The 14,420-nt window shown below is 51.8% G+C and overlaps 1 protein-coding gene across 9 annotated transcripts in view; it reads left to right on the forward strand.

Annotated features, from left to right (window-relative positions):
• Window positions 1–14,420, forward strand: part of INPP4A (inositol polyphosphate-4-phosphatase type I A) — a 131,846-nt gene that overhangs the window by 53,679 nt on the left and 63,747 nt on the right. The window contains exon 2 of one of the 9 annotated variants that reach the window (XM_028104001.2): window positions 744–882. The exons of the other annotated variants lie outside the window; for them this stretch is intronic. The gene's annotated coding sequence lies outside the window, so the exon portion shown is untranslated. The remainder of the gene's footprint in view (window positions 1–743; window positions 883–14,420) is intronic. 9 annotated transcript variants of the gene reach the window in all.

The raw sequence follows: 14,420 nt of genomic DNA on the forward strand, positions 1-14,420 counted from the left end.
ATTGAAGGAGGCAGGGCCTGAAGCTGGCTGGCAAGAGGGTTCGCGGTGGCTTGGAAAGATGTATGTGCTATGAGCTAGCTTCCAGTTTGTAGTTTTTCTACAAATCTCTTCTAGTGGGAGATGGAAGCAGTTCTAGAAAGCAAATTTTGAAGGCACATTTTCCCCTGATCTCTTTATTACCTGACTGCCAAGAATGTTAAAAAGAAAAAAATGTGAAAGCACAAGTAGAGATTTTAATTAGTTTTCGTTGTCACTGCTCTTGGTGATGGCAATTTTACATATGCTACATGACAGGGAGGCATTTTATGGGGGCCTTTGTTCTCAGTGTGTTCTCCACATTTCAGAACTCAGCTGCAGATTTTGGAGAAAAAGAAAATAATGGCAAAAGTACCTTGTTCTTGCACAGATAGCCCGACTGGTTAGCGTCCTCTTTCTAAAGAAGAGCACAACCAGCTTAGGAATCTTTCTGGAACAAGGCCACAGAGAAAGGGAAGGTGTCCCTGGCACCTTTGTGGAGCAGTCTCATGACTGCGCAGCTTAGGGTGAGGTCATCAATGGCGAGCCCCCTTCAAGGCAAAAGATGGCCCTGGTGTAAGGTGTTTGCGAAAGACCTGAATTGCTTGGCCTCTTCAGTTACCAAGTGGTGTTAGTTCCTTTTATGGTTGTTGATGTCCATTGGGTTTTCTTTTATTTACAGAATTGAATAGTGCTTCCTTCCAGCTAACGTCATGTCCTGGCTTTAGGTTTCATTGTTATGATGACAAAGTGACCTTTGGATTGCCCTGGAGACCTGCCAAGACAGGAGAGTTGTTTTTCAAATGTCGATTGTAGATGTTGCCCATCCATTCTATGTCAGGTGCCATCTCGGCCCAGCCTTACCAGGTAAACAAGAGGTTTGTTTTCAAAAGCCCAGTAGGAGAGTTTAAGAAAGTACCAAGATTTTTCCAATTTATTTAAACAACTAGAATTCTAGAGCGTTCTTCATGCCTACTAGCTGAAGCCCAGCTCTGTGGTCTAGTACTAGTGGCTCCCTGCAGTTGACCCCGCATGGCTCTCCAGTCTGTTTTCTCTGTCCTTTAGAATGCTGGGCTTCCCTGTTCCCTGAATTAATTGTCCTTGAGCGTGCCTGTGCCTTTTAAAGTGAGTTATGTCCACACTGTGCCTGGATCATCTTTGGCCAGACTGACCTCCCTCACAGCCTAGGGCATACATTTCATTTTGTCTTTTCTGAATGTCTTTGTTGCTCTGTTGGGTCACTTCTGACTCACCTGTGTGTCCCCTCTAAGTGTCTGGCTTGGCACCTGTTGACTGACTGAATGAATGAATGGATGGATGAATGAATGAATGAATGAACTAACAACTGCAGTTCCAGATTGCAGGCTCCCATGAACTCTCCTAACAGTGTGTTACAGGCCGTTGGTGGACCAGTCATGCCAGCTGAGCACAGAAGCCTCCCCAGAGCTATTCTCTGTCCTCTGCCTCCTGGTCCCTCCTCTGTTGGCCTGATCGTCACTGGTGGTTGGGAAGATGTGCCATGGCAGGTGTTGCTATTGAGCATGAGGACACCAAGTGTCCGTAGGCACCTCTTCCTGCCCACTTTAGCTCACTTACCGCTTTGAGCACTGCCTGAAGAAATGCCTGGGTCTCAGAGTCACTGCTTGTGGCTCTTTTCAAAATTGCTTTTCTTGGGTTTTCATCATTCTTGCCACCCTCAGCTTTGCAGTAAGAGCTGTGACCAGGCTGCCATGGGAGAGGCCATGGAAGGCCTCCTGTGAGGGCCCTCTTCACCCTGGTCAGGCACACTCCGGGCCACACTTTGAGGAGCTACCTGTGAAGGGGAAACACTGATTAGTGAGGGAGCCCCGGAACCGCTCCCCACCTCCACCAACTGGGAGGCAGTCCTGGGGAGGGATCCTGACTTCTCCAGCTTTGGTCCTGTGCGCTCCTCCTTGCACAAACACATGGGAGAATTACGCAAAAGAAAGGACTCTCTTTGGTGCCGGACTAACTTCCCGCTGCTCTGCCAAAGAGCTGGTTTCCCTGTCTCAATCCTACCATATCACATCCTCAGAGAAAACACACACGCACACACACACACACAACCACACAACCACCAAGAAAACCCAAACCAACCAAATAACACAACTGAGTAGCTAAAGCTATAAAACCTTCTCTCCACAGAAGGCTCATGTAAAAATCAGGACTGCTTGCTTTTTATTTTTATATGAAAATATGGAGCACAGAAGTCCTTTCAGAGTCTTCTCTATGTGTTCTACCCGACAGTGATTGGTTAAAACAGTATTCCTATTTTGCAGCTAAAGTAAGCTAATAATATACCATTTTGCTAGAGATTTATATATGGCAAAGCTTACAGAATGTGTGACCCACTTTGTTTCCAAGGTATGTAGAAGACAGACTTCTCTCCCTGATTTTGGTTTGTTGGTACAGAAGCTAAAATCAGCCTGGTTGGGTGCTGCCCACTTGGAGGCCTTGGGCAAGTCATCCTCAGTCTCCTGGCTTGTTGCCTTGTTCCGGAAATAACTTTGTCTTCCCGGCATTTCATTGATCTGTGGTTGTTGCTTCACATTTATAGCCCTTTATGGAATTTTGTGGCTACTCAGAAAGCTTTATATTCTCTTGTGAAGCCAACCTTTGACACTTATGAATTAGAAAACAAGCTTTCCTAGTGATTATAAAAGTAAACAGAATCCACCCAACTCCAGTCATCTGAAATACATTGGAACTTTGAAGTTGTCAATCCTGCTCTGTCAGTGGTCTAGAAAGAAAGAATGTTTTTGGAGTGAGCCTGTAAGTAAGTGTCTCTTCAGGCCCAAGTACCAGCCTGCTGAAGGTGCTGGAGTGAGGATGGTGAAGGGTTCCACAGGAACAAGGGGGAGGCACTGGGGCGCCGTGGGAATGGCTGGATTGGAAACTGCACAGGGATGCCGGCACGTAGATGCCTGAATTTGAAGTAAACCTGTAGCTATCATATTAGATGAGCCCTAGGAGCTGGGTCTTCCTTTGTTTTCCCAGAGCTCCATTAGCATTAGCGTGGAGTTTTTGAAAGTTGCCTGGGTATTTGGTTCTAGTAAACATAACCAAAGCCTGGCTTCGTGGTTGCTCACTGACCTGGCATAATCATGGAGCTTCCCATTCGGAAAAGGCTCAGGCAGCACCAGGCCCAGATCTCACTGACCTCTCTGGGAGCTGGTGTGGGTGCCCAGCTTCCCTTACAAGAGTGCATTTTGCTGTTAGGTGAACAAAAAGTACCAGCAAAGGGGCGCCTATGTGGCTCAGTCGGTTGAGTGTCTGACTTTTGATTTTGGCTCAGGTCACGGTCTCAGGGTCCTGAGATGGAGCCCCATGTCAGGCTTTGCACTCAGCAGGGAGTCTGCTTGAGAGTCTCTCTCCCTCTTCCCCTCCCTCCACTTGTGTTTTCTCTCTCTCTCTCTCTCTCAAATAAATCTTTAAAGAAGAAAAAAAGTACCAGCAGGTCTTTGGGACTGTAGGATTTCCCAAGTAGGCTCACCTTGGTCAAGGCCTGTGTTTCCCCACACGGGGCCTGCCATTTTTATGTGTCCAGCCACCATCTCAATGGTGCACTGGTTCACTTTCCCTGCACTGCTTCCGTTGACAAACCTCAAATAGGACGTGGGAGTTTTTGTAAGGAGAGGGAGGATGCATGTTTTATTCTTGAATTGTAGTGTGTGTGTCAGCAGTGTGAGCCGGGGACAGCGTGTTCACTGTTTCCCAAAGCCCCTTGACATAGTCTTCACTTACTAAACCAGGATATTCTATGGTGAATGAAGAAACCTGTTGGGAACAGTAAAGAGACAGAAATGACAGAAAACCACACTAGTTGTACAAAACAAGCCAGAGAAACCCCTGCTAATCGGGTTAACGTGTCACCAGAGAAATGAGGTCCTGAGTCATGACTTGCTGGTTCAAGGGTTCCCACTCTACTTTTCCAGTGAAACATACCACAGTATTTATGTAGGTCCTTTCTCTACCATCAGAAATACAGGACATTTCTTACTTATATATTTTTTACTTTAGTATTAGTGTTGTTGCCCAGGTTTTGTCTTTTACCCCATTCCATAAAGTTTTGTGTTTTTTAATTTTATTTTGCCCCTCCCCCCAGTTTTGTGGTTTTAAAAATTTATTTTGAAATATTTTAACAAAATATTGGTAATATTTTTTTAAGGTACTTAATTTCAGCTTATGAAAAGGAAATCAAACATGAATGATACAAAACAAGAAGTCACTCCCATCTTGAAGTTCTCTCCTGTGCCTTCTCTAGGAAGGTCTATTTCCTCTCCAGTCCATAGTGTTGCTTAACATGAAGGCTGGAGTTCGGGTCAGAGACTGACCAGAGGGGCCTTGTAAAGGCTGTGGGTGGGGACCGAGAGGGAAAGATTGGTTTGTGTGTTTTAGATCTGGAATGTTTTCCTCCAGGGGGTCCCAAAGAGGGGTGGAGGGAAGAAAGTAATATTCTAATAAACATCGTAAAATGAAAATAATACATGTGAAAGTGCTTAGAAATGAGGAACTAGCCAAGGGAAAAGATTGTGCCTTTTACCTGCATCTGGCTGTACTTTGCGTTAACGTGCCCTGCGGGTTGTGCCTTGTCGGGAAGAGTGTGGGACAACTAAGGGTTGACTCCGGTCCTGACTTCACTCTGGGGCTCCCGCTCCGCTCATGGGCCTGGCTCCCATCTGTCCAGCAGCTCCGTTGGCAGGGAGGTGTGTGGAGGACTGCAGGAGCCAGGGGGCACGGGAGCGAGGCACCTGCCCGCAGAGTTGCTGCTTGTGCTCACACGGCTGCCCGTGACGTTTTCTACCTGAGGAGTCTCTGGACAAGGTGTGTCTCTCCCTGGATGCCAGACGAGGCAGGTGAGCGGCCAGATGGCATCTCGGGCTGGGCAGTTCTCCGTCTCCTCTCTTGACCTTCTCCTGCTAGCTGGAAACAGGATGAGAAACTCCAGTGGGCAGCAGACACTGATCAATTCCCTGGAGGAGCACGGGGCTGTGAACAGACTGCGGGGAGGGAAGACAGATGGTGCTCTGTCACACAGGGAAGTGTCTCGGCCACCATCTTGTTTGCCACCTTCCGTGGCCCCTAGCAGGAGCCCTCCACTGTGGAGACTCGACGAAGGTGACCTGACCGGCGGCCTCAGTCTTGCATTTTTCCACAGCGAGCCGTAAAGCTGTGTCGTGCACTTTTGTCCTGTAACTCTCTTGATGTCATGCGAAAGAGCAAAACAACAACAAGACTCCTTGTTCCCAGTCCAGGGAGGCGTCACCCCATCTCCCCTGCCCTGCTCGACAACTCACATTTCTGGGAACGGTGGCTCTTGGCCACTGTTATTTTGGCCATGTGGCTGCTGGGGGGCACTTAGTGGCCTTTGTGGGCATTTCTGGCTCATGCCAGGCAGGCGTAGAGTAGAAGGGGTGGCAGGAGAGGTCTCCTGGAGTCTGTCAGGGCTATGTTTGTGTGATGGCTTCTGTGCCATGGCCCCACCTGCCACATTACATTGTTAGAAACGTGAGTTCATTTATGTACAGGTCTTGTAGCTGATTTATAGATCTATTTTAGTTCTATAGTGGTTGAAGAGCTCCAAGAGGAAAGAGCTTATACCTAATTTTATGTTTATGCTTACTTAGCAGTGGGAGTTCTTTGACTTTTTTTAAGTTTGAGGAACACTTGCTACAGGGTCTCTCCATTTGGATCCTAAAAGTTGTGGTGAGTTGTGAGGATTCACTCCAGCCTCTCCCCCACCCCCACTTTGTGGGGGATTCTCCCACCAAACTCATGAGTCTCATGGGAGCACTCATGCTACAGTGTGACCCCAGCCCTGTGGCCTGGGGGCACCTGGCCCAAGCTACACCCTTGGGTTGCCTTCCCCAGAATGAGCTGGGCTGGGGACGGGGAGAGAGTCCATGCATTCAGCCTCTTCAGTGGCTAGACCTGGAGAGTAAAGTTGGGGCCTGTCGGCTGCCTTGACATCACCGTGAGCACAGGTTCGTTTTCAGGGAAGGGGAGGATGACAGGGGTCGACAGAGGAGAGCCCAGAAGAAGTGTCTATGCTGCTGATATTGGGGTCCTTGGGCCAGCTCAGCCACATTCCTGTTCAAGTTTTATACGTCAGCCCCAAACCTTTATGACAAATGTGCCTTTCTGCTGAAACTCATCTGAACTGGGTTCTCCGGGCTGCAGCCCACGTGTCCTGGCTGTCAAGTATGGTGTTTTGGCCATGAGTACCCAGAACCTGCCCTCACCACGATGGCTTCTTCACTGAATCCCCAGGGACTGGGGGAATGGGCTGAATGGACATACTGTCAGGGCAAGTCAGAGGGAGCTGCTGTAGCTGGGGTGGAAGCCACCGCCCTGGGCAGGCACACCCTCTTTGCACTGTGATACTGAAAAACGTTGAGCAACTGTGGCCACGTGCCTCCCGGCACTCCCTTGGTTAAAAGGACAGACCCCTCCCAAAGGGGAGGGGGGAGAGAAGCAGAGTGTGGGGTGGCATCTGCCCCGGTAGCTGAAGAAAGTCAGGGCCCAGCTTCCAGGTGGCCAGCTCTAGTGGGCGGAGAGGTAGAAGCAGGCATCAGGCCAGACCTTACAGCCTTAGGTTTGAGTGGAAAAAGAAAAGGGAAGAGAAAGAACAGTCTCGGGCAGTGCATGGGACACACCCAGCCGAACGTTGGGGCTCAGGGCCCCTACCTAGCCCTAGAGGATCCGGAGAGCTCTGTTCTAGCTGCATCTCCTGGAACCGAGCTTTGAGCAAGTGCCCTGGGCGAGGGGGAGCATCTGGGTCTGAGACAGTACCTTCCTTCATTGGCTGGTAGGTCTGTTACAGCCTCCGGTCAGAGTGAAGCTGACCCACAGGTCACAGGGAAGCTGTTGTCCTTATCTCTTTGGCCGTTGGTCCTCTGGGAACTGCATGTCTTCATTGACAGTGGGAGTTGATAGATAATAGATACAGTCCTTTTACACACCCATTTGGAAATTTCTCTGGCACTCCTGAGAGGCCTTCCTGGCTGACATACTGGCGAACTTTCAGTTAATTATGTGAGGGCTTCAAGTGGCCAAGTTGACAATGGAGCAAGACATGAGACTTGTCAAAGTCCTGGACATTTCTAGGAGAGAGAAGAATGCATTGACACTGGCGAGCATTGTCTCCAGTAATACACAGGCAGCTCTTACAATAGACTGTAGTGCTTAGTGCAGTGCTTCCATTATCTTTGCTTGTGCTACTCTGGGAAACTTCTGTGGCAATCCAGTGACAGACGAAGCCTGGCACATGAGAGTGAGAGGACTGAATCAACACAGGGTCAGGTCTCACCAAGAAGGAGCCTCCAGAATCCCCTGGCTCCAGCACCTGGGGCGCCCCTGCCGGTAAAGAAGCGGGAGGGCACAGCAGGCCAGCCCTTCACACGAGGGAGGGTTGGAGATCTTTTACCAGCACCAGTGTGGCCCTCAGGTTGTCCCCCATTCATATTTTTGTTGCAATTCTGGTCATGCACTTCCTGACCAAGTCCCCTTCTTCATCTTTGTATTCCTAAGGCCTGGTCTGTGAGAGACCCTCACTGTTGTTGAGGAGGCAACATGTAGTGAAGAAACATCATGAGGTGTAAGAAGGAAGAAAAGAAGATGCTTAAGAAAAGCGGCTTAATTAAAAAAAAAAAAAAAGAAAAAAGCGGCTTAAGAAGTGTGGGGTGTGGGAGGGCTCAGAAACAGCAGAGGCCACCAGAGGGTTCTTCCCTTTCCACAGCTGCTGCCCGAACTTCCCCCACGTAGCATGTCTCTCTCATCTCCTGGATGTGAGCCCCCAGACCCAGGTTTGTGCCCGTGTTGCTCAGCACCAACACTTTTTTTTTTTTTTAAGATCTTATTTATTTATTTGTCAGAGAGAGAGAGAGCACGCTCGAGCAGGGGGAGGGGCAGAGGGAGAAGCAGGCTCCCTGCCGAGCAGGGAGCCCGATGCAGGGCTCGATCCCAGGACCCTGGGATCATGACCTGAGCCGAAGGCAGACTGACTGAGCCACCCAGGTGCCCCTCAGCACCTGCTGCCTCCTTCCCCTTCTGAGCCAGGGACCCAGCCCTCTCCTACTTCTCACTCTCTGTGCCGCACCGGGCCTTGGACCCAGGAGAGAGGTTCACTGTGCATGAGTGAACCGACTGAGCCACTCAGGCGTCCCTCAGCACCAACACTTCGAAGCATGTTTTCAGGGTGACTTATTTTCAGGCTAGTACCTATAGAAAATCCCCCAAAGGTCATGGCTTTATACATGGGCCACAAGTCCGTTTTAAAGCAGGCTGTCCCAGAGACCTCCTGAAGAGGCTGGTCTTTAGGAAGGACATACTGGAGGTGAGGGAACTGGCCTCCGATGTCTTCCAAGGAAGAGCAGCCTGTAAGAGGGTGGCTGGCCAGGGAGGCAAGGAAGCCAGGTGGGAGCCAGATGAAGACACTGGCAGGAGGGTACATGGCCTCGCCAGTGCTGCGCAGAGACAGAGTGGGGGCTGTAGAGGGACTGTCAGAAGCCAGGGCCGTGGGGCAGGGGTGCCGAGGCGGGCTGAAGTTGAAGGATGACCGATGCATTGGTCGTGGGGTGTGAGAGGCAGAGTAGTTCAGGAGCCTGCACTGATTTTGTTTCTCAGCTGGAGCAGTGGCAGGATGGAGGTGCCATTGACTGAGATGGGAAAACTGGGGGGCTGGAGGGGAGCTGGAGCAGTCTGGGCTTGTCCTGCTCCTGGGCACTAGCCCCTGCTGCCGTTGTTGAGGGGAATATGCACGCACCCACCCAAGGTGACCGACTCCTCCCGTCGGAGTCGGAGATGCGCTTTAGAATCTGGGTTAAGGCATTGTGTTGTATCAGCTACCATATTCGTTAAATGGAGGAGGCACGCTAGTTAATTAACTCAGGTGAACCCATTTCCACTGCTGCCTGTTCTGTGTCACCAGCAGAGAACTGGGCTTGGGGGAGTGGGAAGCTGGAGATAAAAGGTGGCCGAGAGCACAGGCCCTGGGCGGGGGTGGGGGGGGTGGGGGGGTGGGGGGGGTGGGGGGGTGGGGGGGTGGAGTCTGGGGTGGGTGGGTTGTGCCTGCAGGTGAGAAGATACACCAGCCAGGGCGGGTGTTCTCTGGCCTGACTTCCTGAGGCATTCATTCCTGCATTTTCGCCGCCGGCTGCACTGGATAGGTTATGCAGCACACTCATTGACTCGCAGTGTTCTTCGAGTGGGGCACTCATGCACAGTGAACCTCTCTCCTGGGTCCAAGGCCCTGTGCGGCACAGAGAGTGAGAAGTGGGAGAGGGCTGGGTCCCCGGCTCAGCAGGGGAAGGAAGAAGCAGGCCTCCACAGAAGGAGGACTGTGGTGGGTGCTGCCCCTCAGAACACCATCCTAATCGATGTCTAGCCCCGAAGCACAGAGCAGCCACTCCTCTTCCCTGGGGGCTGGGGTAGGGTTGGGCCCTGGAGCCCTTACATCAGCCATCTCCTCATTTTACAGAGAAGGAACCTGAGGCCCAGAGAGGGTGCTTTGTGAAGGTGACGAGGCTCCCAGCAGCTGACCAGGTCTGACACCGGCCACACTGCCTCCAGGAACAGTGCTCCATTCGCCCGTCCCTTCCCAACAGCAACCTTTGGGCCTAAAAGCGTTTGGTTTAGAAAACACGGTGACTATATACTGAAGCACCAGCAAAGTGCCGTGGACCTGGGTGAAGGTTCTGGACGGCTGGAACCTTGGGTAAAAATGTCAGTAGACTCAGCTGGAGGGAAAGAAAGGCCTTCCGGGCTCACAGGTGTCCCCCCTAAAAGTGCAGTGTGGGACTAGACACGGGGGAGGTGAGGCAGAGCCCAGGGGAGAGGCTCGCGGGTCCCTGCGCCAGGCTCCGTGTGGGCGTTCACGTGGCTCTACATCTGTGCTTGCTCCCCAGCACGTCCCGGTGAGGTGGGTGGTGGGACTCCTGTTTTACAGATTGTGAAACTGAGGCTGAGGGAAGCTCAGAAGCTCTTGCCCAGTCCCCCGGAGAGGAGCGACACTAATTGAGCAAGTACGCGCGCGGCCTCTCGCCCCTAGCGCTGGGCCTCTGCAAGGTTGATCCAAGGTTCTGGTCGCACAAGAGCAGGTGTTGAGAGCCCTCTGTGGGACAGGGTGTCTGGGGCCTGCTAGGCTTGGGGCCAGAGTGCAGGAGGGAAGAGACAAAGGCCTCCCTGTCCTCTACCCTTGTCTTCGTTCCTGGGGCATCTGGCCTTTCCTGCCCAGTTAATACCTGAGCCTTGGTGGCAGGCAGCATTCTTTGCTTTTTACGGTCAGGAGGCATATTTGACTTTGTTTAAAAGATTAAGATCTTTTCTAGGCAGTTGGCTTGTTTGAAAGAGAAAAAGATGAAAGATCTGTTTGCTTCCACTATCCTCGTGCATTTTAGGGTGGGGAGGGGCACCGAGGGGTGGAGCATCCGACAGTGAAGAAGTCCCCAAAATGGGCACATGAAGATCAAGGAACCCTTACTGCTAAGTTCCAGCTTGTCTTAACTCCTCCTGCCCTGCATGCCAGAGCCTGTCCCTCTGCGGTGTCACAGCGGCGCGTCCCACCCATCACCGCTACCAGCTGTAGGCGAGCTGGCCGTCTTCTGCACGGTTCAGCACCCTCTTCCTCAGCCTGTCTCAGCGGCCTGCTCCAGTTTGTGTTACTTCAGAAAGAATGCCTCGGAGTGTGTCTCCCCACCCCAGTAGCATGCTCCTCTGTCCCCAACCAGTCTGTCATTTCCTGTGCACCAAAACTTGACGCGCTGCACTTACATTTCTGGGATGTCATGTAGACGCACACATTCTTTCATTCATTCATTCCAAACATAAGCCAGAGGAGTTTTCTGCTGCCATTGGCTGCTGTTCTGGAATATTCAGAAGCCAGACCTTCCTGTCCTTGCCCGTCTGCTGAGTCTTCCTTTACTGGTGACCGACGTGGTCACATGCCCGGGAGCAGAATATGAGCTGTTTTGGCAGTGGGTGCACTCAGCCTGTGCACACCAGTGCCTTTCCCTAGAGCAGAGCCTCCAGCTTGCTGGTCATCCTTGCCCTTGGCCGTTCTGGAAACACTGCTTCTATGCTGGCCTTGCCCATGCCTGTTACCATAGTCACCATAGCTCTGGCCCATTCAGCTTTTGTCATGGGCAGCTGTACCCCACCTGCCCCGTGCCCACCCGAGGTTTGTGCCCATGTTGTGGTGTTTGCTCCCATGTTGTGGTGTTTGCTCCCGTGCTGTTGTCATTCTCTTATTTGCTGGGATTCAAGGAATTGGTGGCCCTGAAGCCCCAAGGGTCCCAAGACCCCTGTTGGCTGTAGACCAGGTCTGGGTAGAGCCCTGGGTAGCCTCAGTTCCCAGCTGGCTCCTGTAGGAATGAGGCTGATCTTGGGTGCCCAGTGGGAGAGATGGGTCTCTTCTTCTCTCCTGGTTGGATTAGCAGCTCTAGAGCCATCTCAGAACTTGCCCTCTCAACGTTAACTCCAGCTTCCATCATGGCATGTGTCTGGGGCCCTGAGGTCCGGGGCTAGCCCACTAATGTTGGGGTGGGGGAGGAGCAGGAGAGTTATCAGGGTGCCCTGAGCCTTGGAATTATTCACTCAGTCCCCTGGTTGATTGTCTGCTAAAGTGGGTGTTGTTTTACTTCTCTGTGCTCTTTTCATTTCCTGGCCCCAGGTGGTGGTCTCCCTGCCACCCACGGGCTCTTTGCTCATGAGCCGGGCCTACCTCCTGCAGAGAACAAAGCATCATTCTTTCCCAAGCACTGTGTGGTAAGTGTGAACTGGTGGCTGTGAGTTTTATTTTCATCACCACCATTTACTGAGTGCCTTGAACGTGCCAGACTTTCGTCAAGGTAACTAATGTTAGCTGCTGTAACAACCACTTCCCAACTCTCAGTGGCTTCACTCAACACAGGTTCTTTCTTACTCAAGTTAAGCTCAGTGTAGGTTGTCGGTGGGGAAGGGACGGGGAGCGGGGGCTCTGTTCTACCCAGTCTCAGGGACCTCGTTTCTTTCCATGGAGTCACCCCCTTACCCTGGGCCTTGGAATTATTCACTCAGTCCCCTGCATCCAGCCAGGAGTCTGGGGGAAGGGAGACTTGGAGCACCCCATGAGCAGCTTTCCCACTTTTGTCTCAGCTGCTGTTCATCCCTCCACGCTCTGTCACAGAGCTGCGCCAAACTGGAAGGGGGCTGGAGAGGGTGACCCGTCAGTGTACCGGGAGAAAGGAAAAGGCCAGACTCTGGGGAGCAAGGCCAGTCTGCCACAGAAGCTGACAGTTTGTTTACTTAGTAGGTGTTTGCTAGACCCCTGGTCTATGTTTAGACCTGAGTGAGGCACCCAGGAGGAAATGGAAGAAGCAAGGAGCTTAAGTCTGGCATTCATAAGACACAAGGTGACCTACTGCTCATCCCACGGTCACACCAGGAGGTGCGTTATCTTGAGATACAGACCGGCTTGCCGTGTGAGGGAGACTGAGGCACAACCGTTGGCTGCTGGGCACTGTCTGCAGGAGGGGCTTCGTGCAGAAGGCGGCAGCTGTCTCTCTCAGGTTGCTGTTGGTAGTGATCTGCCAGTGAGCAGTGTGACGCCTCCTCGATCAGTGATTGTGGCTATCCTGGATTGGGGGTTTTTGAGAGAAAACCCTTCCTCTTTCTGACTCCTGTGGTAGCCTCCTTCTCAGGGGCTGCTGATTCATGCTCTGACTCACTTAGGCCTTCCATCTGACTTTCTCTCCCGTGCTGCCTGTGTTTGGAGAGCGGAGGCCCAGGGAATGTTTGCTGGGAGCCCGTTTCCTGTCCACGGTGACAGTGGTAGGGTAGGCTGGGCAGGGAGAATGCCCCAGTTGTATTTGGGCTTTTTGCTTTGGGTGGATTCTGATAGTTCATCCTTTATCTCCATGTGACCTTGAGAAAGTCACCTTGTTTGGACTTCTGTGGCATCATCCATGCAACTCCATTGTCAGATTATTCTCTGAAGAACCCCCATTGTATAAGACAGATGAAAATGGAAAATTTTGTGGCTAGTCCTCCCCACTCAGCTCCAGCTCAGCAGCCCTAAGAGGTTTCTGAGCCAGAGGGGGCCTCCAGGAGCCCTTGTTCTGTGGAGGAAGAGGGCAGGCAGACCTTTTCCAAGACTGGCTTCCTGAGAGGTTTCTGACAGTGAACCGCCACCCGTCACGAATCCCGTGGACCTGTGTGAACCACCACATCCCTCCTGTCTTGCTTATGCTTCTCTGCCATCACCCCCCCGCCCCCACACAGGTGGAAGGGACATGACCAGGTTTGCTGTGGAGTTGGTGATCTGGGTCCTCGTGTCAGAAAGGGTCACACGTCTCTCACAGAGTGAGAAGAGGCAGTTAGTTTCGTGAGTTCTTGCTTCTTTCTTTGTTCTTGCCCCCACGAAAAAAATTCCAATCCCCTGAACAACTCCCACACACTATCTGTCCTCTTAGATGTAAGTGCAGTTCTTCTTCCTAATGAGCTCTGGTCTTCAAATGGGGCCAAGAGGAAAACCAGGGACCTTGGGAATGTAAGAATCCTTGGTGAATTACTTTAAATTAATGAGACTAATAAGGAAAATCGAGTTCAGTGGCTCACATCAGATCCATGTTCTGGGTCTTGATGATTTAAATTGCAGATCCTAATTAAATGCCCCAGATAACCATGAAGTGGCTTCTGAGGTCCTCTTGACCCAAAAGCTTCTCTGGTCTGTGAACTCGATCAAATGTAAAATTAGTCTGTAGATGTTCCCCTTTAAGCATTTCCATCCCCAGGATGCCTTTGATACCCTCCGCCCTCCTAGGGGCAGGGGCCCTGCAAGGGGAGGACGTTTGGGAGCCTCCCTTGGACTGGCAGGTAGTCGGGGTACAGTTGCCTTCTGTCAGGTGGCATGTCTGCACTGGCCCAGGTGCAGGGGAGTGACGACAGCCTCGCTACAGGCTGCGCCGGGCAGCCAGGCAGGGCAGTGGAATGGTGGAGACACACGGAAGAAGCTCAGAAAGAAGAGTTCCTTCCTCAAGCTGATTCACACGCAGGGGGCCGCCTCGGCCTCTGGCCAGCATGGGGTGGCCAGTCCCGCAAGAGGATGGCCTGAAGCTAAGAAAGGGGCTAGTTCCCCATGGTCACACCCCCAAATATGGCTTCTTCTCCATGTGGTCTCCTGCTGGCTCTTTCCCTCGTGGCCTATCTTTTTTTTCTTTTTAAAATTTATTTATTTATTAGAGAGAGAGGTGGAGGGGCAGAGGGGGAGATGGAGAGAGAGAGAATCTCAAGCAGACTCCCTGCTGAGCATGGAGCCCGACATAGGGCTTGATCTCACGATCCTGAGATCATGACCTGAGCCAAAATCAAGAGTCAAGCACTTAACCAACTGAGCCACCCAGGCACCC

This window comes from Eumetopias jubatus, unplaced genomic scaffold (assembly GCF_037043125.1).
Source record: "Eumetopias jubatus isolate StellerSeaLion01/CBP00866 unplaced genomic scaffold, mEumJub1_p1.0 scaffold_9, whole genome shotgun sequence".
Lineage (NCBI taxonomy): Eukaryota > Metazoa > Chordata > Mammalia > Carnivora > Otariidae > Eumetopias > Eumetopias jubatus.